The sequence below is a fragment of the Bubalus bubalis genome, chromosome 9 (assembly GCF_019923935.1).
Source record: "Bubalus bubalis isolate 160015118507 breed Murrah chromosome 9, NDDB_SH_1, whole genome shotgun sequence".
Taxonomy (NCBI): domain Eukaryota; kingdom Metazoa; phylum Chordata; class Mammalia; order Artiodactyla; family Bovidae; genus Bubalus; species Bubalus bubalis.
Genome location: NC_059165.1, coordinates 75,007,469 through 75,028,730, shown reverse-complemented (window position 1 = coordinate 75,028,730; position 21,262 = coordinate 75,007,469).

Sequence of the window (21,262 nt, the reverse complement as noted above, 5' to 3'; positions counted from 1 at the left end):
AACAAGATAGAAAACCCAGAGATAAACCCATGCACCTATGGGTAACTTATTTTTGACAAAGGAGGCAAGAATATACAATGGGGCAAAGACAGCCTCTTCAACAAATAGTGCTGGGTAAACTGCACAGCTATATGTAAAAGAATGAAATTAGAACACTTCCTAACACTGTACACAAAGATAAACTCAAAGTGGATTAAAGACCTAAATGCAAGACCAGAAACTATAAAACTCTTAGGGAAGAACAACAGGCAGAACACTCAATGACATAAATCAAAGCAAGACCCTCTATGACCACCTCCTACAGTAATGGAAATAAAAACAAAAACTAAGAAGTGGGACCTGGTTAAACTTAAAAGCTTTTGCACAGCAAAGGCAACCATAAGCAAGGTAAAAAGACAACCCTCAGAATGGGAGAAAATAATAACAAATGAAACAACTGACAAAGGATCAATTTCCAAAATATAAAAACAACTCATACAACTCAATACCAAACAGCACAATCAAAAAGTGGAGAAAAGACCTAAACAGTCATTTCTCCAAAAACAAACACATAAAACGATGCTCAATATCACTCCTTATTAGGGAAATGTAAATCAAAACTACAATGAGATATCACTTCACACCAGTCAGAACGGCCATCATCAAAAAGTTTACAAACAGTAAATGCTGGAGAGGGTGTGGAAAAAAGAGAATGCTCTTTCACTCTGGTGGGAATGTAAACTGATACAGCCACTATGGAAGATGGTATGGAGATTACTTAAAAACTAGGAATAAAACCACCACATGATCCAGCAATGCCACTCCTAGGCTTATACCCTGAGGAAACAAAAATTGAAAAAGACGTGTGTATCCCATTGTTCACTGCAGCATTATTTACAATCGCTAGAACATGGAAGCAACCTAGATATCCATTGATAGATGAATGAGTAAAGAAATTGTGGTACATATACAATGGAATATTACTCAGCCATAAAAAGGAATGCTTGTGAGTCAATTCTAATGAGTTGGATGAACCTAGAATCTATTATCGGAAAAGGCAATGGAACCCCACTCCAGTACTTTTGCCTAGAAAATCCCATGGAAGGAGGAGCTTGGTAGGCTGCAGTCCATGGGGTCGCTAAGAGTCGGACACGACTGAGCAACTTCACTTTCACTTTTCACTTTCATGCATTGGAGAAGGAAATGGCAACCCACGCCAGTGTTCTTGCCTGGAGAATCCCAGGGACGGGATGCCAGGTTGGCTGCCGTCTATGGGGTCGCACAGAGTCGGACACGAGTGAAGCGACGCAGCAGCAGCAGCAACAGAACCTATTATACAGAGTGAAGTGAGTCAGAAAGAGATAAATACTGTTTTCTAACTCATATATACAAAATCTAGAAAAATGGTACTTAAGAATTTATTTACAGGGTAGCAATGGAGAAATGGACATAGAGAATAGACTTATGGACATGGGGAGAGGGGAGAAGAGGGTGATATGTATGGAAAGAGTAACATGGAAACTTACATTACCATATATGAAGTAGATAGCCAATGGGAATTTGCTGTGTGACTCAGGAAACTCAAACAGGGGCTCTGTATCAACCTGGAGGGGTGGGATGGGGAGGGAGATGGGAGGGAGGTTCAAAAGGGAGGGGATATGTGTATACCTATGGCTGATTCATGTCGAGGTTTGACAGAAAACAACAAAATTCTGTAAAGCAATTATCCTTCAGTTAAAAAATAAATAAATTTTTAAAAATGAACATTTTCTTTCTAAAAAGCATTTTGCTTTTTTTCCCTATCTCTACCATTTCAAACTACTTATATGGTCTTACTCTTACAAACTCTCTCTTAACCCCAAGATATTTTTATTAAAATAAGTGAATAGTGGATAAAATAATACATGTAAACTTCAGTATAGTCTCAGAAACAACTAGAAACAAATGTTAGTAAACACTGTTATTGAAGACAGAATAACAGTGCATCATTTAGTATTTCTCAATTAACATCACTTAAAAAGCTGCCTATATGTAAGAGCACAGAGATGCATTAAAGTCAAATAGTTGATAATGTACTGTGCTTTTGTGAGACTGAGAATCAGAATAGGCCTTTCTTAATAGGTTAGACCTAGAGATCTGAAGTCAGATATGTGTAGTGATAGCCACTATAATTATTCTGAATTGTTGATGCTGTGTTCTGAACTTCATAGCTCATCCATGCCCGTTTTGTTACACTTTGCGTCACCTAGAATTAGTTTCATGCCTGAACTGCTGCATCCCAAGATGGTAAACACAGCTCCATGGTTATTCCTTGCTTCACTAATGGCAACTCTGATCATGTAACAGATGTGAAGCTTAGTTAATAAATATATAATTATTCTCCATAAGGACAAACATTCTCCCTCCCCAGCCCCCTCTATACACACACACACACACACAAACACACAACTCATATATATGACCTCCTGACTCTAAATCCAACAACTGCAAACCCTCTTCCCCACCCACTCTTATAAAATATTGTTTTCTTAAGTCATTGTCAGAGCACTGCATTTACTGAGTCAGAAGAAAATGATGTATGTTTTCCTTTCTGGAAATTTCAATATGTAGTTCTTTCCTGCTTCTCCATACATTTCATTTGTTGAAACTAGATGAAACACTAAATTTTAAATGTTGTATGAATTGATTAGGAAGAAATCATTTTACAAAATATATATTTTATGGTTACATTGACAGTAAGATTTTTATAGTGACTGAAGTGTTTTAAAGCTAATTGCGAAAAATGAATAATTTTAAACCATTTACCTTTGGTAAAATATAAAGGAGTGATTGGTTAATTTTAAAGACAATAGCAAAAGTAGGTTTTACTTAAAACATAATGATGGTTTTAAGTCAATTCCCAAGGTCCCAGAACTATTTATTTGCTTGGCTATATAACACTGAAAGGCTTTTCACTAGAAATTATTAATGTTTTATGTTCAACTGAAGACATTAAAGAACAAATAGGTCATACCATTTTTAACCTCTATACTTATATTAATAGGAAAATGTTAAAGCCAATTGAAGTTGGCCCATGTAGTCATTTTGTGATTGAGAAAGCCAATTCAGGGTGATTCCAATGTATGTGCAATCATTCCCAGCTAATTGCCACAGATGGAATTTCCTGCACACAGAAATCAGGGCTATTTTAAATATTAATATTCCTTCCAGGATGCCTTATTAGAAACTTATGTCAATCATGTCAAAACTCCAATGACTTTCCTACTGGAAAGGTCTTACTGGATCAGGGTAGTAGACCCACATCAACTCTAAACATGTACAACTTATTTCAATAAAAGAAATCCTGTAGTTAAATTTGGGTTACATAGAACCACAAAGTGTTAGAGCATTTCAGGTTCTGTGCAATTACTGAGCTGATAAATGATTTAAAAATGTTTTTAAAGCTTATATCCTGTGAACATTTTAAATACTGAGTATACATAAAAGTGGAAATAAACCCCAAAATGTTTTAACTATTTTTAAAAAGTGGATAGAAAGAGAATTATCTAGCAGCCTGGGTAAAACATAAGTGCTATGGAACAGTTCAGGAAAATATACTTGAATTGCATTCTGCAATTTTCCTATTAAAAATTGAACGATGAAATGTCATTTGACATATGAGATATGACACAAGAATGGTTTGGGGCCAAGAGCCTGGCAAAACCCTGTTATTGCTAAGATGAAGAAAATCTCACATAATTATTGAAGCAAAAGGGTGGGCATACTGGTGTGGAATTGTTTAGACTGCCTGATATCAACTAGATCTAGATCTTGACTTGTGGCCTTAAAAATGCTAGTTAAAAGCCTGTGGTGTACCCCTGCATCTGCGAGTAGTTTTGGAGTGTTCTCCAAGGCTGGTAGGATGGACACAGCAACTCACAGCAACTTAGTTTTAAAGATGATAAATATTCTCTTGGGTAGGGGGAGTGCTGTGGAAAGAAACTAGAAGCATGCATATTTTTGTTAGAAGCCAAGGAAATCTTTCAAGCAGGGAATTTGCTGCTCTCAGTGGAGGACTAGACTAATTTATTTGTCACTGAGAATTTCCTGTTTTTAGAGGATGACCAGCTAGGGTCCTAAATAAGAGACGCTAACACAGAGCACAGGAGTAAGCATAAATCTACCCATTCCTATGAGAGCCACTAGTTTTGCCTCTAATATGATAACTTTTTGTCAGAGGTAGGGGGAAGTGAATGTATGAGGTTAGGGAGAGAATAGATTTTTCTCCCTAAAATTTAGAAAAAGTTTCACAGAAAATTATATTTTCATAGAAAATACTTTCATAGAAAAATTATAATACTTTAATCAACTACCATTTATTAAGCCAGGTGCTTTTTATTCTTCACCTATCTGAATACTTACAAGCTGTCATCAAAGTTTAGATGTTAATAGTCTCATTTTATAGATGTGGACACATGCTTAATGAAGAACAACTTGCCCAAGATCATATATACACTGAATCATGTCAAAGCTGCGATCCCAGGCTCCAACAGCGACCCTTTCTCTGATCTGTGCTACTGTCTTAGCTTTCTCAAAGACTCAAGAGTATACAAGACCCTTGAGTATACAAACTCAAGATACACTTAGAGGAAATACAAAAAAGAGGGGGTATATGCAAATGTATAGCTGATTTAATTTGCCATACAGTGTAAGTGTTAGTTATTCAGTGGTGTCCCACTCTTTGCGAGCCCATTAACTGTAGTCTTCCAGGCTCCTGTCCATGGGATAGACCAGTCAAGAATACTGAAGTGAGTTGCCATTCTCTTCTCCAGGGGATCTTACTGACCCAGCAATTGAACCCAGGTCTCCTGCATTGCAGGCAGATTCTTTACCATTTAAGTCACCAGGGAACCTATGCAGTAGAAACTAATACAATATTGTAAGGCAAATATACTCCAATAAAAATTAATTTTTAAAAAGATGTACTTGTGTTTGCCATGTGGATGGAGATCTCTCTCATTTAATACATCCATCCAGTCTCTATGTAACATGTTGGTGAAATAAGATTTCTAAATTAATAAACATTTTGGTCAAAAGTCTGAAGTTTGGTATATTTATAACTTGGTTGTTACTGTTTCCTGATCACTGTCCACCTCTGTATTGTAACCTATTGTTTTTACTACAGTCATAAAGGTTGATGGCAATCATAGAGACAGCAAAACACAACAATAAAAACATAAGATATGTGTACGGGATTACACTTTATAGATAACTGTAAACACATCAGCTACCCATTATCTGTAGAGGTGGGGGTACACCGTGTGCCAATATCTCTCACAGGGACTGAGAATCATCTGAAACTTCAAGTGAAATGGCCTATTTTTTATCAATTCATTTAGCTGATGATCAGCACGATGACTGTCAAAAAGCGTTATTACCTACTCTATATTTTTAAACATCCAATTATTCTTTTTCTCTTCTGGACTTTCAGTTTCAAATGCACTAAAGTACTAAAGTTTGACTGTATTGATTATAGCCTACATTAATCTTTCAAAATAAGCACTAGATCTCAAAAGACCTCATTTGAATCAAGTATAAAGAACAAGTATCTGCTCTTTGGCATTCATGAAACAATATTTCATGCTTTCAGTATATGCACTTTAGAAAACTGTAAAAGCCAAACTCTCCCTCTTTATCATTGTGATTAGACTGGTAAATGCTGTGGCAATTAACTCCCCAAATCCTTCAGGATTTACCCTTGAAAGAAAGAGCCAAGGACTTACATGGTGGAAAGAGAGAGGTAAGGTACACATCTCATGGTATGAAAACTCATGTTATCTTTTAGTGGTTGGGAAGAGAAGAACCTGGGCCAACTTTCCTTTGGCTAATGTGACTGAAGGAAACACACGATTTATGGGAAAATCCTAGGCTAGATAAAATTCACATCAGGTGCTATGTCTAACACTGATGTCAATTCAGATGGAGCATTTAGGGATTTGGGGGTGATTTAAAATCTTTCTTAAGCTTTGACATAAATGGATTCATAGGTGGAGTAGAAAATGGAAAAGAAGAGGACAAAATACTTGTGTTTTGGAATTACTCAAAATTCTGATTCAGTTCTATGGCCATAGAAATCTTCTACGCGTGAATAAAATATATTTTCTCTGACAAGGTCCTACAAGAGGGTTTTCTTTTTTTCATGAACACCCAGGCATGAAAGTTTTCATATATTTATTTGTCATTAAACATAAGTTTAGTGTTTTGGCATGGCCTTTAAATACACATAGCTTGCAATTAGGGGCTTGTTAGCTATTTCAACTTTAGGTTATAAAATGTTACCATGAATGAGCCTCTCAAATAAGACAGTTAGTCTCTTGATTCTAGTTTGACATTTTAAAAATATAAGATTATCATGAAGATCATCATTAATCAGTTCAAAAACCTTAATGCCATGGCCCCAAGGAAAACAGTCATAATGGGTGAAAAATCTATTTCCTGCTTTTTTTACATATGCCCGTGTTAAAATGATCCTTATTTTCAAATTTTGTGATCATAAATCCTTCAATATATTCATCATGAGTAGAAATACTTCATCTCTTTTAGAGTTGGGTTCATTTAAGTCAGTTAACGGTGTCGACCTAGATGTGATAGGGAAGTGGTAGGTCTTTTCCCTTGGTGACCATGTTATCACAATGGTGTTTAGGTCAGCCCTCTCTGCACTATTAAGAAGAGAATGAGTTTGTCTTTGGTGCTTCTCCTCTGATTATTTCCATTCTTCTTCCCCGACCTCTCCCATCTGCATAAACACCTGGCTTATACCTTCCTGGCCTTTAGGATAAATAGTATGAATGGCTCCTTAAACTACAATCAGTTATTTCATTATATTGTAAACATGGAAAGGCTCCTTATCTTTGGCTAGAATTGTCTTAATTTCTGTCAGAATTGGGTTTATTGGCCTGCTATCAAAAAAGTACAAACTACAGAGCTCATCTTCTTCACTAGATCTCTGTTGGAATCTGAGAAAGAAACATTGTCTATATGTTCTCATAAATTCATTGACTTTCATCTGTGTTAATCCTTCCACAGAAATTATGTCCTGAATTCAATTTACAGAATATAGTTTTACCATCTGTGTAGCCATTTTATAAGCAACTCTTTAGAGATAACTGTGTTTTTAAGACCATTATCTTTAATGAATATATTTCAGAATATTATTTATTTACCATTTTGTCATCAAGAAATAATAGGAACTCTCCAGGAAACACCTAGGAGTCTCCTATCTGTCTATATTCACATGGCTATGACCACATCCAGAGGTTAATGATCATTCACTTCCACTTTCCATATCTTTCTGTACTTACCCTTACAAAGAAGCAGACTTCAGAAGATGTTACTCCAGATCTCAAAGGGAATGATAAGTGACTCCAGGATAACAGGAGCAAGTCCATTAAGGTTTTAAAATAAACTCAAAATGAATTAATGACTTAAATGAATTAAAGACCTAAATATAAGACTGGATACTATAAAACTCTTTGAGGAAAATTTAGTCAGAACACTCTTTGACACAAATGGCAGCAGTATCTTTTTTGATCCATCTCAAAAAAGAAATGGAAATAACAATAAACAAATGGGACCTAATTAAAGTTAAAAGCTTTTGCACAGCAAAGTAGTCATAAACAAAAAGAAAAGACAAATCACAAAATGGGAGAAAATATTTGCAAACAATGTGAATGACAAGGCATTAATAACCAAAATTTACACATATCTCATGTGGCTCAATATCTAAAAAAACAAACAATCCAATTAAAAAATGGGCGGAAGACCTAAATAGACATTTCTCCAAAGAAGACATACAGAGGACCAAGAACAAATGAAATGATGCTCAACATTGCTAATTATTAGAGAAAAGCAAATCAAAATGACAATAAGGTATCACCTCACACTAGTTAGAATGGCCCTCACCAAAAAATCTACAAACAATAAATACTGGAGAGGATGTGATGAAAAGGGACCCTCCTACACTGTTGGCAGGAATGTAAGTAAACTGGTGCAGCCACTATAGAAAACATTATGGAGATTCTTTTTTTTTTTTTTTAGTGATTATTTTATTTTTTTTAATTATTATAATTTTTTTTTACTTTGCAATATTGTATTGGTTTTGCCATACATCAACATGCATCCGCCACGGGTGTACACATGTTCCCCATCCTGAACCCCCCTCCCACATCCCTCCCCATACCATCCCTCTGGGTCATCCCAGTGCACCAGCCCCAAGCTTCCTGTATCCTGCATTGAACCTGGACTGGTGATTCATTTCTTATGATATTATACATGTTTTAATGCCATTCTCCCAAATCATCCCACCCTCTCCCCCTCCCACAGAGTCCAAAAGACTTTTCTATACATCTGTATCTCTTTTGCTGTCTCACATACAGGGTTGTCGTTACCATTTTTCTAAATTCCATATATATGCGTTAGTATACTGTATTGGTGTTTTCCTTTCTGGCTTACTTCACTCTGTATAATAGGCTCCAGTTTCATCCACCTCATATAATGTAAATACTATACGTGGCCAGAAATGCCACTCCTGGGCACATAGCTGAGAAAATCATAATTTCAAAAAGATACATGCACTCCAACATTCATTGCAGCACTATTTATGATAGCCAGGACATGGAAGAAACCTAAATGTCCACTGACAGAGGAAAGGATAAAGAGGATGCGGTACCTACCCACAATGCACTATTATTCTGCCATAAAAAGAATAAAACGATGTCATTTGCAGCAACATGGTGGATTTGGAGATTATTATACTTAGTGTAGTAAGTCTGAGAAAGACAGTGTCATATGATATCACTTATATGCAGAACCTAAAAAGGTGATACAACTGAACTTCTTTACAAAACAGAAGCAGACTCACAGACTTAGAGAAAGAATTTATGGTCACCAGGGACAGTGTTTGTGGTTTGGGATGGCTATGCACACACTGCTATATTTGAAATAGGTAATAAACAAGAACCTATTATATAGTACAGGAAACTCTGTTTAATACTCTGTAATAACCTAAATGGGAATTTCTTTTTAAAGATTGGACATATGTACATGTATACCTGAATCAACTTGCTGTACACCTGAAACTAAAACATTGTTAATCAGTGATACTCAAAAATAAAATAAAAATTAGAAAAATAAATAAAAATTTAAAATGTGTCTGTGTTGGGGCTTCTCTGGTAGCTCAGTGGTAAAGAATCTGCCTACCAATCCAGGAGACATGGATTTAACCGGCAGTCTGTTCACAGAGCAACTAAAGTCCATGTCCCACAACTACTGCGCCTGTGCTCTGGAGCCTGGGAGCCTTAACTACGAAGCCCACATACTACAGCTACTGAAGCTCACACACCCTAGAGCCCGTGCTCCACAACGGGAGAAGCCACTGCAATGAGAAGCTCAGGAGCTGCAACTAGAGAACAGTCCCCACATGGTGCAACCAGAGAAAAGTCTGCAAAGTAACAAAGACCCAGTACGGTCAAAAATAAATACATTTAAAAAACATCTGTGATGCGATTAGACTCACCAACAATTACTGCATACTACAACAGATATCCAACAAGAGGGATTCTAGGCTCCAACATATCCTAAACTACAACTAAAACATTGTTAATCAGTGATACTCCAATATAAAATAAAAATTAGAACAATAAATAAAAACTTAAAAATTGTCTGTGTTGGGGCTTCCTGGTAGCTCAGTGGTAAAGAATCTGCCTACCAATCCAGGAGACGTGGTTTCAACCATTGCCCTAAACTATAGGAAAATCTGATCTCCATCATACTCTGCAATTGTGGCAACACTCAAATACAGTACACTTGGATCCTCACTCTCTTTTCAAGAGCCCTTCATGTGTGGTATCGAAGAGGATCCCTTGGTGAGAAGGAAAGGCTATATTTTAAGCCTTTACAACAGAGTCTCAGTAGGAAATATTACATCAGCATTTTCATCCATATATTTTATGTTTCATATATTTCAGTTCACCCACAGAGCCTGGCACCTCAAAGACACCTAGTGCATATTAAGGAATAAACATATGAATAAGAGTGTCCTTGACATTTCTTTCTTACTATGTTCTTTGTGTCTGCTCTTCCTCAGCTTGCTACTTAGCATGTGCTCTCTCCTTCAAATACTTTCTTTTCTTCCAGAAATGGATATTCTTTGTCCTAGGTATCCCCAGGTGGCCTCTCTCTGCCTCTTGTGTTTATTACTTAATTTTCTCCCTATTCCAGCTCTAGTCACTGCCCATGACTACTCATCTCTGACTGCATTCCATCACTGAAGTCCAAGGAGCTAGACTATAACTTGATGATTAGTTCTAGAATGAATGAATTTAGGGCTCTGCATTTGCTCTGAGAAAATCACAGTTCTAAAAGACACATATATCTCAATGTTCATTACAGCACTATTTACAATAGTCAGGACTTGGAAGCAACCTAGATGTCCATTAACAGGTTAATGATAAAGAAGTCGTGGTACAAATATACAATGGAGTATTACTCAACCATAAAAAGGAATGCATGTGAGTAAGCTGAGCTGAACTGGATGAACCTAGAGCCTGTTATACAGAGTGAAGCAAGTCAGAAAGAGAAAAACATATAGTGAGTGTGTGTGTGTGTGTGTATATATATATATATATATATGGAATCTATTATAGAAAGTCTATTATAGAAAATGATATTGATGAACTTATTTGTAGGGCAGCAATAGAGATGTAGACATGCAGAACAGATTTGGGCAGCATTCCAAACATTTGACTACAGACTGTTTTCTAACATTTATTTTTCCCCATTGCTATTAGAAGACTTTCTAGTCTTTAAAGCATGGCCACATAAGGGTTAAAAGACCCTTTTCCCCAAGCAGGGTAGGGGTCTTACTGGACAGAAATTTGCTACCATCTGTACATTTCGCCCAGAAGTTTTTCCCCAGTGTGTGTTCCTGAGCCCAATGCTATAATCACAGAATCTCTGAGGTTGTTGTTGAAGAAAAAATGATAGATTTTTAAAAATATCAAGCCCAATGTGAAATATGGAGATACTCAATTCATGGGAGCTCATTTTACCATAAACATTCTGGAAGCACATTGCTTCCATAAACTTATTGTGGTCCAAGGGAAAACATGATATTGTATTTATGTTCGTCCAGTATTCTTGCCTGGAGAAGGAAATGGCAACCCACTCCAGTGTTCTGGCCTGGAGAATCCCAGGGACAGGGGAGCCTGGTGGGCTGCCATCTATGGGGTCATGCAGAGTCAGACATGACTGAAGTGACTTAGCAGCAGCAGCAGTATTCTTGCCTGGGAAATCTCATGGACAGAGGAGCCTGGTAGGCTCCAGTCCATGGGGTCGCAAAGAGTCGGACACGACTGAGCGACTTTACTTCTCATCACTTTGTTCTCATTGAGCAGATCCTATATTTCCTGAGAAATATTTCCAACTCTTTCCATTCCTATTGTCACTTTTTTCTCTCAGTCTATCACTGTCCTACGAATTCATTAATACCACTCCCTTATTCCAAGCTTCATGCCTTTAGTTCATTTTCCACAATGCTGGTAGAACTTGGTCCTAAAAATTAACCATATTAGCATACTTCCTCCCTTTAAATATTTTGATTGGCTCCCTCTTGCCTAGTTAAACTGCTTTATTTATTGTAAGTCTCCTTCAAGCCTTTTATTTCCTAATAAGCATTATGAATCTCTAAGAGACATATGTCACAGTTATACCAATGCATTCTCACTAAAACTTTTCTAAAACAGCAATTGATTTAGGGAATTATTACATAGGAACACACAGGGTCATGCTATTCAACAGTAGTTAAGTCCAAACCTCTAAGTACTAATACACAAAATATGCTGGCAATCCCTTCTCAAATCTCAGCTCTCTAGGCTTCATACTCTCTTCAAACCTGCTATTCTCCAATAACATTCTTTGCAGTTTTGTCCTCACATTTGCAGGTGGTATTATTGACCTCAAGCACTCGGCCCAAATCCTAAACCCACTTCTCCATCTACTCAATCTGCTCAACTTGGTAACCTGCTTATTCTTTAAGAAACAGCTCAAATGCTATTGTCCTCTGAAGCTGTTTTATTCTTCTATCTCCTGAGCAATGTGGGTACTTTGGGAGCTTAAAAGGAAGAATGAACTGTGTTCATACTTCTCATAACTTGTTCACATCACCAAGTGAAACTCTGTCTCCCTCATTAAAAACTAATTCCATATGGCAGGCATGGCCACCCTTCATCCTTTTTGTAGCTCCTTTTCTAGTTCACTGCCTAATATACAGAGATGGTGTGCAATGAAAGTTTACCACAATATTTGCTAACTATGCCACTGATAAAAGACAGAATGGCATGAGTCACACATACACACATGTGTACACATGTACACAGAAAAACTGTCTCCAAGTGATGTAGTTAATAACTTTTATCTTTGGGAAAGCAAGCATTTACTCTGATCCATGAATCTTCAGAAACTCTGATTTCCCTGTTTCCAATCATACACATCCTATACACTAGATCCCTCAGTAACCATAAACTCTGCAAAGTCACTGTAGAATATCCTCCTTAACAAGGACATGGTTGTTCTATTTTGTGCCAAAGTCAATGTGACAGCAACCCCAGGTGACATGTAAGTAAGTTTCTTCCTGAGCTCCCCACCTGCAGCTCCTGTGCAAAAGTGCAAGAGGAAGCTCCGATTGTTTCTGTGAAAACCCACTTTGTCATTATTCATCAATGGTCCTCAAAGCATTGCCCACTTGTATCTCAGCCCAACACTCAATAATGATTTCAACAGAAGAGCAGCTGTTTTGTATTATATGCCTCTCTGTGAACGGCACCCAGGTACTGCCATTCCAATTTCTTTATGAACGTGTGAGAAAGCTGGCCGGTTGCCAAAGACAGCATCCACATGATTGTTTGAAACAACGCCCCAGACATAAAAAGAAAGAAAAAGAACCCCTCACAGAATGCAGTGTGTACAGTTTTGGCTGTTTTGCATATCCTCTGCAGCTGTGCATTCATGATGCTATATTTAAGCAAAAATCTGTGTAAAAATCGGTCACTAGGAGATGGAAGCTTAGTGGCCATGTGCATGGTTTGGCTGCAGTGGCTGCCAAGATTCTCTGCATCTGAACAAGCTCTGCCTGTCTTATAGTCAACTGGAGATCAGATGTGACCCCTTACCAGAATTTAGTATTTTCATACATTGTAGGACTTTCTCCAAAAATTAGCAAGCCCTCAGTATTTTTTTTTTTCTGAAAAGGATTACTGTCACCTTGTGCTGGTTCTTTTAGAATCACAACTGGCATAAAGTTGGAACTCTGAACAGTCATTAAAGAAAAACTTTTGAAAAGTCCTATGTGTCAACTTAGTATTAACTTCTTATGCCCCACCTTTCTCACTCTGAGGAAACTGATCGTAAAGCTGTAATTAATGAGGAGAAGGTTGCTCAGTTGGCATGAACAAGACTGACTGCTTATCTTCAGGATGCAAATAAGGCATCACCAAATTCTCATTGTCAGCCAGAATAAATACTTCAGACCAACTCTGCTTGATAAGGAAGGAAAATAAAATATCCCATGAATTCATCTATAGATGAAGAAAGAAATATGATGATTAACAAAAGGGAAATAATTAGTTGGGTTGTTATTGGGTTGCTATAACCTGCCTTGCTTTTAGGATATGTAAAAGCTGAAAAGTGAAAGTGTAAGTTGCTCAGTTGTGTCTGACTCTGCGACTCCATGGACTGTAGCCCACCAGGTTCCTTTGTCCATGGGATTCTTCAGGCAAGAATACTTGAGTTGGTTACCATGCCCTCCTCCAGGGGATTTTCCTAACCCAAGGATCAAACCCATGTCTCTTATGTCTTTTGCATTGGCAGGCGGGATCTTTACCACTGAGCCCCCAGTGAGGCCCCCAGTAAATATGAGCTATCATTAAAAGTATGTCTACAGTATGTACTCAGTAAAATTAGCTCTTTTCATTGCCTAAATGACAATTTATTTGTTGATAATTTTAGAAGCAATTTTCAAAGTGTACAGAGTTTATTGTAGAGATGCCAAATTAATTTACTAAAATTCATTTACACAGATAAAATGCCATTTTTGAATATTTACAATTCCCACTAACAGATTTCTAGATAAGTTATGAAATAGTTGCTATGACTTGCTTTGAATTTTACAAGGGATTAAATTGCATATTTCGTTTTTATATGGTTGCTTTTTCTGAATGTAGCTCTGGGCTATGATTATCTAGTGTCACAGTTGACCGACTCTGTTATTTTTGTGAAAATTTAAGAATGTTTGTTTGCTGTTGGGTAGATAAAATCATTGAAAACTGACTGAAAAATAAGGCTACAATGGATCCAGACTTTGCAAGACATCCTAAAGTAGCCAATAACATTACTAAGTGAGAGGAACAAGAAGTGGCTGGAGAAGAAAGCATAGAATGCTGTGGCACTCACCCCATTAGGGTCAAAACACCCTCCTCAGCTCCAGAACCATCTTCCCATTTTTTAATATGAGCAATCATTTTTTTTCAAAAACTTATAAATTGTTAAACAATTTTTCTTGAAACACTCCCTTTTATTCCATTCAAAAACAGACTGCCATCCCTAGATCCCTAATGTAAATAAATTCGGCAAACATCCCTGGTGTCCGTAGGAACATTTCTATACCCGTACACAAGGTTTGACTATGAGAGCCATAGACTCTTTACTGTGAATAAAGGTATTAATATATTGAATTCAAAAGTTGCGTCAATATCAGTTGCTTTGAATACTCTAGCATGATGTCAGCCCCTCACTGAGTTCATCCTCTTTCCTTTCCTAGGTAAAGCTTCTTCCTTTAAATTCAGATGAGGATGTATTTTGCCTCCTTGGAGCTGGAGAACAGAAATATTACCATGGCCTTAACTCGGAGAGGATCTCTGGAACTGGGGAGGCCATCTGATGCGCTGCTGATTTATGAATGGCCCACAGAGAAGCAAAGTCATCACTATAAATGAAGACGTGTCACACAGAGGCAGGGTGGACTCTGACCACCTTTCCATGATAATTATTCCCCCCAAGTTCTTAGTTAGCCACCAGGGAGGCCCCATCTGAGACTCCATCCTGGCTTTAATTCATGGGGTCTGAATAAAACATTGCATTCTTAATTTATTGCATAAAACTATCCTTTGTCTTAATCCATCAACTGACCTCATGTGTACTGAACTTGCCCTTGACCTACCTGAAAGCTCAATGAGGTTGAGGATCCCTGGGTGCCCTAAAATTAAACACAATGCCTGCTACATGCTATATATATGTTTATATAGCATATAAACATATGCTATATGTTTAATAAGTGTATGTTGAACATTACGTAATTTCTTCAGGCATAGCTCTTGGCTAAAGATTCAAAGTTGAACTTCTCTTTGCTCTGGCTTTGTATTACACTCCTTTGGGGGAAAATGTAGAAAAATCAGAGAGTAAAGGGTGTTATCTTCACCAGGACTATGATAAAGTATTAATCAATTCCGTGTCTTCTGATGATTTCAAAATACAAGCAAGCCGAAAGAAATGAGGAGTGATGAGATGTAGTCTGCACAAAGAAGAGTTTTTCTAGATTACTGGGAGAACTGGGGGATGGGGAGAAGCAGCACTGTCAATCAACTCAGTGGTGACATGTGATTCCAATCTGGGAGCACGGCATCACTGAATCTGTTCCGGAGGCTTTGCCTCTTTTGCTTAGTGTTCTATGAGGAAAAGATGATTTTGCTGCTGCAAGGGCTGATCAGGTAAGTATCTGATACATTTACCTTCACAATCAGACTTATCATATATACTTCCTGGGGAAGAGTGAACCATACATACAAGATCTGGCCCAATATTTTTAGAAGTGTGGGAAGGTGTCTAACACTTACAGAACTACAATCTTATTTATCATAAACAATTTCCAATATCATCTCACAGAGAGATCATTGCTTGAGTTTCCTGAATGGCTTCATAACATATATCTGGCCTTTCTCTAATGAATTTCTGCACATCACTGTGAAAATTCATCTTATAAAAATAAAAGTTTTTACAAAGGAGGGTTCTATCTTAAAAATATACATGCACACATAAGCACACATGCAAATAAAATTAGTCATCCTCTACTGCCTACAGAACAAAACTAATCTGCTTTGTCTGGTGTGAAAGTGGAAGTGTTATTTCCTCAGTCTTGTTCAACTCTTTGTGACCCCATGGACTGTGGCCCGCCAGGCTCCTTTGTCCATGGAATCCTCCAGGCAAGAATAATGGAGTGGGTAGCCATTCCCTTCTCCAGGAGATCTTCCCAACCCAGGGATCGAACCTAGGTCTCCCACATTGCAGGCAGATTCTTTACTGTCTAAGCCACTAGGGAAAAATGTTGTTGCTGTTCACTCACTAATGAGTGTCCAACTCTTTGTGACCCCATCGACTGCAGCATGCCAGGCTTCTCTGTCCTTCACAATCACCTGGAGTTTGCTCAAACTCAAGTCCATTGAGTTGGTGATACCATCTAACCATCTCATCCTCCTAGACTGGGAATCAGATGGATCTTAGTTCAAATTTGGACTCTGCATTTATTAGATGGTGAAGACGGTGCAGTCACCTCTCCTAGACTCCCTATTTGTGAAATGAAAATAGTGATTCTCACCTCAGGATTACTAAAAACTTCACTAAGGTAATAATATACAAAGGTATCCAGACATGTCCAAGCCATGGTTCAGTGTCTGGCACGTAATAAGTTCTCAGTAAACTATAACCAGTTCTGCTTTTCATTTTACAATTAGTATTATTATTCTGCAGGCTCACTCATTCTTTCTTATTCTACCATTTTTATGGTTACCCCATTGAAGATATTATTTCATTTTCCTACTTATTCATTGTCCATTTGACTTTCTTCACTCCTTGCTTCATTCATATTATTACATCCTAGTCATTGGTAAGTATGACTATTTCTGCATGAGCTAAGATGGGTATTGTGATATCTGGTAACATTAATCAAAGTTAATATGCTGAGGCCAAGTGAAAGAGGTGACTGACCCATGGATTCAATCTGAGCAAGATCAGGTGGAGCAGATATGAGAAAGAACTATAACTATGGAAAGGAAGGTCCTGTGAGTGCTCCCTGGCCCTTGTCTGCTAGTTGGCTTCAGCAGGCCAACTTTTCCACTCCTCCAGAACACAGACAGCCACAGGCAGCTCCAAGGTTCTCATCTTCTCAGCTTTGCCTCATGAGGAAAATGAGCTTCTATTTTTAACTTATTCAAAATATCATGGAGAAAATCTGTGATTGGCTTACATGTGCCCAGTCCCAAACGAAAGGCCACGTTCAACAGAATGGACCACAAGTTGTATCTTAACACTATTCAGGTGTTCAGGCTTCACGTGGCTGAGAGAAGTGTGTTAGTTGCTCAGTTGTGTCCAACTCTTTGGACCCCATGGACTATAGTCCACCATGGTCCTCTGTCCATGGAATTCTCCAGGCAAGAACACTGGAGTGGGTTGCCATGTCCTTCTCCAGGGGATCTTCCTGACCCAGGGATTGAACACTGGTCTCCTGCATTGCAGGCGGATGCTTCACTGGCTGAGAGAAGAGAGTGTATCTAGAAGATGGCAGTTTTCTCAGGAACTAAATATTACAGTGTGGAGAATGAGTGAACAAATCCAACAAATTAAAAAGCATGCTCTATCAGAATAAGGCTTTGGTCCTTAGGAGAGGAAAAGGCAAAACAATGACTATCTACGAGCCAACTGTAGGCTTAACCACAGCAATCAGTCAGAGCAGATCTGCAGAGCTCTATTTTGGTAGATCACATAGATAATAAAAGAAAGTCTTATTTGAGTAGTAAGCTTACAGTATTTACACTGTGGAATTAATTTGAACCCTGGGTTATTTTTTAACCCCATAGAGTTTAAGCTTAGATTCTGGTTATGTTGCTAAATTTCTATTTTAGTCACAAGAATTATCTGGGAATGGTAAGATTATCTACAGGATCTGTTGTCTACACATTAGATTAGATTGTGTTTATGTACATGCTTTACACTTTTAGGCATTTAGTCATCAAGATACATGTTTTCAGTCTATTATATAATGATGACTGCTTTTGCTGTACTCAATACAAATTATCTCATTATCTCTTGCCTTTTTTCTTAGACCATTGCCTCCCTATGAATAGTCAAGCATTATGCCTTTCTTAGAGACCCTCAAACAACTGATGATTATCTAATATGCATTACCACAGCCTGCAACAGAGGAAAAACCACAAGAACAAAAGCTCACCAATTAATGTCAACTTAGGGATCTTTCTCTTTGAACTGCACAATTTGTAAAATTCTTACAAAATTAACATTAATCACTGCTGTTGTAATTGCTAAGTCACATCCAGCTCCTTGCAACTCCAAGGATTTTAGCCTGCCAGGCTCCCCTGTCCATGGGATTTCCCAGACAAGAATACTGGAGTGGGTTGCCATTTCCTTCTCCAGGAGATTTTCCCAACCCAGGGATGGAAGGATTGTCTCCTGCATTGGCCCGTAGATTCTTTACCAGTGAGCCATCTGGAAAGACCTACCATTAATTAGTAGCATGAAAAAATGAAATAAAGAAAAGAAAGGACACATCCATTAACTAATTATCAGTTCTGGAACAATCAACATTATTTTATTTAAAAGTATCTTCATATTTTTGTGAATGTACTTTTGATTGTTTTTGATATAATCACATTTTATGTCTAACTTTGTGTTCTTCTGAATATGTACTAAATATACTAACATTAAGCATCTGCATGTTAATGCACAGCTTTCTTAATTTCAAACAGAGCAACATAAATCGTTGATGTTATTCACAATTTTCAAAATAATTTCTCTTTGTACATTATAACGAAATTAAGATATTTCAAAATTTTTCTGCTCATTAAGTAATGCTATAAGTATTTCACATATTTTTAATCTTATTTATTTTTTCCTTATTTTAGATTTATAAAGTGAAATTCTAGGTAGAAGTGTACAACTCTTCTTTTAAGAGCTGTTACCCAAAAACATGTTTTAAGAAGTAAAGTAATCCACTTCCCCCCAGCTTTAACTTTCTATTTTCTTCATAACCCATTGAAGTGACAATATAACTTAAAAGATTATGTCTTTCAAAAAATTCCTAGGGGACCATGTAAAAAAATAAAGGTCTCACAATTATTTTAAAGACCAGTATTTTGGCCACCTCATGTGAAGAGTTGACTCATTGGAAAAGACTCTGAAGCTGGGAGGGATTGGGGGCAGGAGGAGAAGGGGATGACAGAGGATGAGATGGCTGGATGGCATCACTGACTCGATGGACATGAGTGTGGGTAAACTCTGGGAGTTGGTGATGGACAGGGAGGCCTGGAGTGCTGCAATTCATGAGGTCGCAAAGAGTCAGACACGACTGAGCGACTGAACTGAACTGAACTGATGGTAGGCAAGATGTGTTATCAAACTGCAGAGGTTCTTCCTACATGTCTGTTACCTTATTACTTCTTATTCATTGACAGCTCTCCAAAAACTATACTTTGGAGTTGTAGCTGACATCCTACTTTGCCTATTTTAAAAAATGTCAGTGAACTGATGCATCCAGGAAGTTCTCTTAATTAAGCTGAAAGAATCCCTCACAATTTTAGAAGATTTGTGCTGGGGAGACCTTATTCTATCAAAATATTTCCATCAGAGACTTCCATTCATTCCTTAATGTCTCCCAAATTATTTAAATCAAGTTTACTGAAGTATCGTTTAATTCTAATAAAATTGATCTCTTTTTAGCATCCAGTTCAACCAGATTTGAATAGCCATGTTTCTGCCACCACCAGGAAGATTTAGAATATCTCCATCATTCCTAGAAGTTTCCTTAGAACCCTCTGTAGACAATCCCCTCGTCCCACTCAGTCCCCGGTAGCCAGTGATCTGATGGTACACTGGCAGTATAGCATTGTCTTTTCCAGAATGTCATGTGAATAGAATCATGCAGGCTTTTGTAGCTAGTTTCTTTAACTCAGCATAATGCTTTTGAGATTCAAACATTTTGCTGCATGTATCAATAGTTTGCTCTTTTTTATTGCTGAGAGTAATTCTACTATATGGATAAACACAATTTGTATATCCATTTGTCAACTAATCAACATTTTGGTTGTTTCTAGTTTGTGGATGCTGTGAATAAAGCTGTCATAAACATTCACGTATTTATCTGTGGGTGGGAGTACTTTTTGATTTCTCTTAGGTATGTCTAGGTGTAAGAATACAGAATGTTGTGTAAAGTGTTATTTGAATTCATACAAAAATTATCTGCCCAAATCTCTTTAAACATTCATTCTGCCTGGTTTTCTCTCTCTCATCCCTTTAATGCTCCAATTATTCTTGTGTTAGATTGCTTAATATTGCCTCTAAGTCAGTAAATGGATCAGATCAATAATTAAACAGCTTGTGGGGTTTTTGTTGTCATTGTTGCTGTATTTAACTTCAGTAAATCACAGTTTAGCAATGCCCTGATGTCAACTTATTTAATTTGGATCTTGGAGTGGAGCGTCCAATGACCTTTAATCTTTGATGGTCTCATGGTAAATCATGATTTTGTAGATTATCTGGATTTTTCATTAAAATGGAACAACACAGAAGCAGAATGCTTCTTCAAATGATTTTGTTGACACATCAATGCAGCTAAAATACAGCTCTGGACTTTCCCCTTCACATTAAGGTCAGAACAGTAAGACTATACAGGAAAAAAATAAGTTCACTCATTTTATTTTCTTTTTCCAGTTTCTATTTCATTCCAGACACTTTTGTTTTCTTTTTGTGTTGTCAAATTAAGAATACCCCAAGTTAAAATATTTTTTTAAGAAGGAACAGGAAAATGGCAATGTTTGGGAAGATGTTTTAAAATTCTCCTTGGAAACCATGTGATATTATTTTTCCAGTCAGATCAAATGACTTTTTGATGTGTTAACTATGGAAATTTTCCTTATGCCTTATCCAGCCTGGGATGTTGATAAATGATCATAGAGAAAGTATGTCAAAACATATGAGGAGAGACTTCTCATTGTCTTATAAATTTCCCAGCCAACATGGAAAGAAAAATAACACTGCTTTAACTCATTCTCTCATCAATCCCCAATACTACACAAGTCAGAGAATCTCCCTCTACAACCTTTGGCATATGTTTAAAATCCTGTTTCCCTATTGATAAATTCACAGTGGGAAGCCATTAAACAAGAGAAGAATATATACATGCTTTTTC